This window comes from Macadamia integrifolia, chromosome 13 (assembly GCF_013358625.1).
Source record: "Macadamia integrifolia cultivar HAES 741 chromosome 13, SCU_Mint_v3, whole genome shotgun sequence".
Classification (NCBI taxonomy): Eukaryota; Viridiplantae; Streptophyta; class Magnoliopsida; order Proteales; family Proteaceae; genus Macadamia; species Macadamia integrifolia.
In genome coordinates this window covers 18,835,478-18,842,419 of record NC_056569.1, presented here as the reverse complement: position 1 = coordinate 18,842,419, position 6,942 = coordinate 18,835,478, and the positions used below count along the sequence as shown (strand labels likewise).

The window sequence follows — 6,942 nt, the reverse complement described above, 5'->3', positions numbered from 1 at the left end:
AAAAAAAAAAAAAAAAAAAAACTAAGGCGGTCGCCTTTCATAACAAGTCGTCCAAGGCGCCAAAGGAGACGCCTTGATACCAAAGGCGACCACCTTTTATACTTCAGCAATGGCGTCCCTCGCCCTGGCCCTAAAAAAACACTTGGACGCCAAGGCGACGCCTTGACAACTATGCTTGGCGCCGTGATAACTATGCATGTAACTTATCTATATAACACTTCTTAACTGCCCAACATTATGCCCTGTACATCATACCCGGTCATACAACACTCCTATAGAATTTTCCTTTAAGCTTTAAAGGAATACGTCGGTCACACAACACTCCGATCGCACCTCTCCACTTCATCCACCCCATTTTAACCTTTGTGAAACATTGTCCTCTATGTCACCTTTTTATTTTGGATAAATAAATAAATTAATTTATTACCAAAGGCGAGAAGGACATACAAAGGGGAGAGTGGGGGAGGGGAAGCTTAAGCCAACAAGAAAAAGCCAACCCGGGGGGAGCAATTACATCAAAGCAACAAGAAAACCAAACCAGCAGATCAAGGGGATACATCCAAAGTTTTTTTTTTGGGGGGGAGGCAAGCAACAAAGGGGAGGAAAAAAGGAAAGTGGGGGACATCAAGTATAGGGATGGTGTCAATCAGTAAGTTCTAGGAGGCAATGATATGCCTGTTCTTAAGGGAGTTTGGGACATGATGAGGATGAAGGGGTTAGATTTTGGAGGTAACATCATAAAAGATGGCTATCCAAATCTTGTTTGGAGAGTGGCAATTGGATGACCATCTATGGATGTTACGTTCTATCTAGAGGTGGTTTATAGTTGCAGAAAAAGCAAGTTTTCCAATGGTGACACAAGTGGAGGAGCCTGCAAAGGTTATGTCAATCCAGATCCATTCCCTATCAAAAGGGAGAATAGGTCCGTTGGAGGGCCAGCACCTAGAGAGGACAATTTTTGAGACCGAGGAAGAGAGGGGGTAGGAGAAAAAAATGTGCAAAATGTCCTCTAAGCTAAGGGGCAAAGGCAACAGGAGGAGTTAACAAGGATGTGGCGGCAAATGAGGAAGGATTGGGTTGGGAGTTAGTTGAAGAGGCATCTCCAAATAGTGAAGCTATGGCGAGGAATGTGGCTATTAAACTAGACGAGATTGCACCAAGGGACATGAGGCCAGAGGATCTGACGAGGACAAGCAGAGGTAGAGGAGAAAATCCTATTGGAAGAGGGGAGCCAAGTGCATTTGTCTTCCCTTCCTCGGCGCCTTGGGGGGAGTGGAGGGAGGGAAGATCAGAGGTCGACAAGAGGAGGGGGAGGCAGGGGGACCAGTCTTGGGGAAAAATGATACAGGGAAACAAGCGCAGATTTGGGAAGGCCAGAGGAGTAGATGGTCCTAGGAATGAACAGGGAGGGAAGGATGCTGGAAGGGTGCCAGGGATCCAACCAGAGAGAGGTTGACTGGCCGTTGCCAATAGAGAAGGAGATGGCATTGAGGGCCAAAGGTCTGAGGTTGAGAATTTTCCTCCAAATACAAGAAGCATCAGTACGGGTGGGGGCAGTCCAGAGAGAGTTGTGATTAAGCAGGGAGGAATGGATCCAATCAACTTAGATGCTTCTCTGTTTAGATACAATTTTCCAAATGAGCTGAAGAATACCCACAGAGTTGACCTCTTTGATTCTTCTAAGTCCTAGGCCTCTTTCAGCCTTGGAGAGGCAGACCTTGTCCCAACAAAGGAGATGGAGGAACTTAGAACCCTTCCAGAACCCTTCCAAAGGAAGGAGCAAAAGAGTTGTTCAATGGACTTGATAATAGAAGCAGGGAGGACAAAAATGCCAAACTAGTAAAGGTACATGGACTGGAGAACTGATCTAATGAGGGTGAGACAACCAGCATAGGAGAGGAGCTTTCCTTTCCAGAGCTAAAGTCTTTTTCTCAGGAGATCAAGCATAGGGGAGCAATGATGAGCAGAAAGCCTAGAGGAGATGAGAGGGAGACCCAAGTGTTTGAAAGGCAAGGAGCCCAAGGAGAAACATGTGATACCAAAGAGATGAGCCTAGGTCCTGGTAGAGACACCCGAGATAAAGAGACTCGACTTGAGGAGGTTAATACTGAGACTTGAAAGACTTTCAAAGGAGTGGACAGAGGACATATGACATTGGAGATGGAAAGGGGTCGGCCTTGGAGAAGATCATGATATCATCAGTAAAATCGAGATGAGAGAGACAAAGGGATTTGCATTTGGGGTTAGGAGAGATGGGATGGAGGTCAGCGGCAGATTGGATGGAACGAGACAATTTCCAGGGATAGGGAGAAGAGAAAAGAGGAAAGGAGGCATCCTTGCTTGATACTATGACCAAAGGGGAAACAGCCTGTTGGGCTTCCGTTAACCAAAACAGAGAACCGGGGGTGGAAATGTAGCAGTGGGTCCAATGGACAAAGGAGGGAGGGACAGACATATGGAGCAGAACTTTGGAGATGAGGTCCCATCTTAATGTGTCAAAAGCCTTATGAATGTCAATTCTAAGGAGGGCAGCAGAAGAGTGGGATTTCGATCAAAACCCCAAACAATCTCGTGGCATAGGATGATGTTTTTTGCAATGCTCTTTCCAGCAATGAAAGCAGATTGATTAGGGCTCACAAGAGAGTTACTAACTTTCTGAATCCTATTGGTGAGGATTTTGGTAATGAACTTGTAGAGAAGGTTACAGAGAGAAATGGGTCTGAAATCATTCATTAAAGCCGCACCTTCTTTCTTGGGGATGAGGCAAAGAAAGGTATGGTTGATTCCACTAGATGGATAACGATATGTCACTTTCTTTATTTATGGTTGACCCAAGTTATCTAAAATAGTCACTTTTTGGTCTCTCTCTCTTCAATTTTCATCATATCGTTATCCATCTGGTGTGATTAAAGTTACACCTTATATACCTCGTCTTTGATCTAGTTATCTTAAAACCTCTTGTTTGCAAGGTTGATGTCCATAAATCCAACTTGGCGTTAATCTTTGTTTTTGTCTCATCTACCAAAACGATATCATCAACGAAGAAGGTATACCACAGGACCTTGTCTTGAATGCTCTTGGTTAAATCATCAATGATAAGTGCAAACAAAAAAAGGCTTTAAGGTTGATCCCAAGTGTAACCCAATCGTAATTGGGAATTCCCTGCCTTAACCTCCCACAATTCTCACACTAGTCACCACGCCCTCATACATATCTTTGATTATTTCCACATATTTACTTGACACCCCTCTCTTCTCTAGTACATGCCGGGTTAAATCTCTAGGGACTCTGTCATAGGATTTTTCTAGGTCAATAAAGACCATATAGAGATCCTTCTTATAGGCTCTATATCCTTCCATGTGCCCCTTCAATAGATAAATAGCCTTTGTCATAAATCTACCTTTCTTAAAACAAAATTGATTTTCCGTGATAGTAGAAGAAAAGTCTCCCCATTCAGATGATAAAGCCCAAGTAATCCATCCAACTAATATTCTTTCATATCTTTGTACCTTATTTTTTCTCTTGAAATAAAATGCCTCTATTAGCTAAAAATTTCTCATGTCAATCTTTATAAATTACTCCCACTGAAGGCATTTTCTCTTTTCTCCTTTGCCACTTATCTTGGCGGTTTGTGTGCAATCAGCAATGACACATAAAGTGTGTCTTCGGGTTATGGGTAGTGGGACGCATGATAGTGCACGGTCAGACTTTGCAATGCAGTGGCACTATGGCAGAAGTATGCATACAAACACCTATGGTACATAATCCTGCACTGCTTCTGACAGTTCCTTTTTTCTTTAACATGGATATGTAAATGTTTTGTTATAGAAACTCTTATTTTAAGAAACTCTGTAGATACTAGCTTCATTGAATTTAGCATATTTGAAATACTATCTCATTATTGTGAGTGCCCAATTATTAGCTGATTATTTCAACATCATACCCTTGATTTTGGGGAATGAAAATTCAGAAGAATTTCCTCTATCATTACATCTGTATTTGGGAATCTCAGCGCTATGAAGCAATCCCTGAAGTGAGGCCATTAAGTGGAATTAGAGATATTCCCTCATTATAGACATCAAGTCATACTTCAAAGGAAATGACATGTACTTAAAAGAAGTTGGCACGGGAAGAATAAGAAGAGAAGATTCATTAAAAGAAGTTCTTTCATGGGTTTCTCAAAGCAAGGATGAATGCCAATTCCGTCTCCAAGCTCATCTCCAAAGCTGGATCCCCCCTCCTCCACCTTGAAGATATTAAAGATGAGGCACCCTCATTCTTTTCCAATCTTCTGCACCCCCTTCTGCAGCCCCTGCTCCTCCCATCCCCCAAACCTCCTCAACAAATTCGTTCCCCCCCCATCTCCTCCCCTCCCTTCAGGCCATTCCTTCGGATGATGAAATCCTAGTTGTTGTCCTCTCCCATAAGTCCAACAAAGCCCCTGGGCCGGATGGTTTCAGCATGGGATTCTTCTCTGCCTGCTGGCACATCATCCGTTCTGACCTCGTCCTTACTAGCAAAAGCTTCTTTCTCAACCCCTGCCAAATTAAAGGGATCAATCTCACCTTCCTTTATCTTATCCCCAAAAAAGAGGGGGTTGATTCCCTATTTGAATTCATGCCCATCTCTCTTTGCAATCTCTTGTACAAATTCATTGCTAAAATTTTGTCGAACAGAATTTGGAAAGTCATTGACTCCCTTGTTAGTCCCAATCAATCTACCTTCATTGTGGGAAGAAACATTGCTGATAATATCATTTCTTTGCCACAATATTGTCAGAGGATTTGATCAAAAACTCCTTTGCTGCTCTGCTTAAGATTGACATCCATAAAGCTTTTGACTCTATCCATTGGGACTACTTCTCTAGAGTCTTGATTCAGATGTCCTTTCCGCCCTCTTTTGTTCGTTGGGTCCTCTCTTACATCTCCTCCCCCTCCTCCTTAGTCTTCATCAATGGCATCCTGTCCAGATACTTCCCCTCCTCGGTTAGTATTAGGCAAGGTTGTCCCCTTTCCCCTTTCCTTTTCTCCATTGCCATCGAGGTTCTCTCCCGCTCTATTCAATCTTCCACTGACCTTCATCTTATTTCCCCCATCCCAAAATGCAAACCCCTTCTCCTCACTCATCTCGCCTTTGCCAATGATCTCATGATCTTCTCCAAGGCGGATCCCGCCTCCATCACCTCCATCTCTTTCAGTCCCTCTCTAGCCTCTGTATCAACCTACATAAATCCACCCTTTTCTCTACAGTGTTTCGGATCCCACCAGGACGCTCCTCTAGATCCCTGGGTTCTCACTTGGCTCCTTGTCAAGTATCTTGGTATCCTTTTATCTCCTCTAGGCTCTCTACCCACCATTGGTCCCCTATCCTTGACTAGCTAAGGAAAAGGCTCCAACTCTGGAAGGCCAAACTCCTCTCCTATGTTGGTTACCTTGTGCTTATTCGATGCGTTCTTCAATCCATGTGCCTTTACTGGACTAGTATCTTTGTGCTCTCGGCCTCTGCTATTAAACCAGTGAGAGTCTCCTCTGCTTCTTCCTTTGGAAAGGTGCCAACTCCTCCAAATTTCTTCACCCTATTGGCTCGAATCAAATTTATCTTCCCAAATCCGAAAGTGGGCTTGGCCTCGAGAGACTTAAAGATGTCAACTGTGCTAGCATTCTCAAGCTCATTTAGAAGATTGCCTCTAAGAGCAACAATATCTAGGTCTCTTAGGTCTACTCCGCCCCCCTCAAACCAACTCAATCTAGTGTGTCTCTCCCTCCTCTGATGCCTCTTGGATCTGGCGTAAAATCCTCTTCTCTAAGCCTACCGCCATGGGTGCTATCTCTTGCTCCATTGGCAATGGTACCATGACCTCTCTCTGGCTTGACCCATGGCACCCTTCTGGTATTCTCCTTCCTTTGGTCACTCCTAAGATTATCTACTCGTCTGGTCTGAACCGTCCTGCCAAATTCTCCTCCATTCTGACTCATGGCATTTGGACTCCCCCTCTTGTTGATCTCTGGGCCTCCCTTCCCCTCGTTCCCCCGAGCCACAGAGGTAGAGATGATCTTATCCTCTAGACCCCAACCTCATTGGGGCGGTTCTCGTCGGAGTCTACATGGGACCTCATTCGGCTCAGAGACCCTCTTATTCCTTGGAGAAACACCTTATGGTTTAAAGGCCACATCCACCGCCACAGTTTCACTGTGTGACGTGCTCTCTCCTATTGCCTCCCCACGCAGTCTTTCCTCTACCGTCACATCCAGGTCCCCCGTGCCTGCTATCTCTGTTGGAATGGCATTGAAGATGTTGATCATCTTTTCTTCTCTTACCCCTTCTCCTCCTCAGTCTTTGTTGGCCTTCCCGCGACCTGTCATTCCATTGAGTAGAGAATGGATCTAGGTGGATATGACCTTCCGAGGGCTCTCTATTTTTGGTACAGCCAAGAAGCTTGCCTTTTGTGCTACGATCAGTCATATTTGGATGGGGCGCAATCTGCGTAGATGGAGTTCCAACTCCCACTTGTTTGATAAGATTTGGAAAGCCATCTTCTTTGATGTTAGCTCCAAACTTGGTTGCCTTAGCCATTTGCATCGCACTGTTGCTAGCAACCCAAGGAATAGGCTCACTATTGTGTCCTGGGGTCTCCCTGTCTCAGTTATCCCCCCCTTTGATGTATCCTCCTTGTGTGGCTCTGGGCCCTTGCCCTGTGTTTTGTAGCTTGTGATCCCCTCTCCCCCTCTCCCCCTCTCCCCCTCTCCCCCTCTTCTTTCTCTCCTCCCATAAAAAAAGTTGGTTCTATCATGCCCAAGGTTGAAGTTGTTGATTCAGGCAAGTAGTGGAAATGAAGAATCCTCATAAACATGTTGGCCTCCTGTGTAAATTCTAGAACTTAGGGAGCTTTAATGATACTGTAGCAATTTTTTAAACTTTTATATATGATTCTTTCCTTTTTTT

General features: G+C 44.5%; 1 protein-coding gene across 2 annotated transcripts in view; it reads left to right on the top strand.

Annotated features, from left to right (window-relative positions):
- Window positions 1–6,942, top strand: part of LOC122059973 (pentatricopeptide repeat-containing protein At4g04790, mitochondrial-like) — a 105,281-nt gene that overhangs the window by 79,950 nt on the left and 18,389 nt on the right. The window lies entirely within an intron of this gene.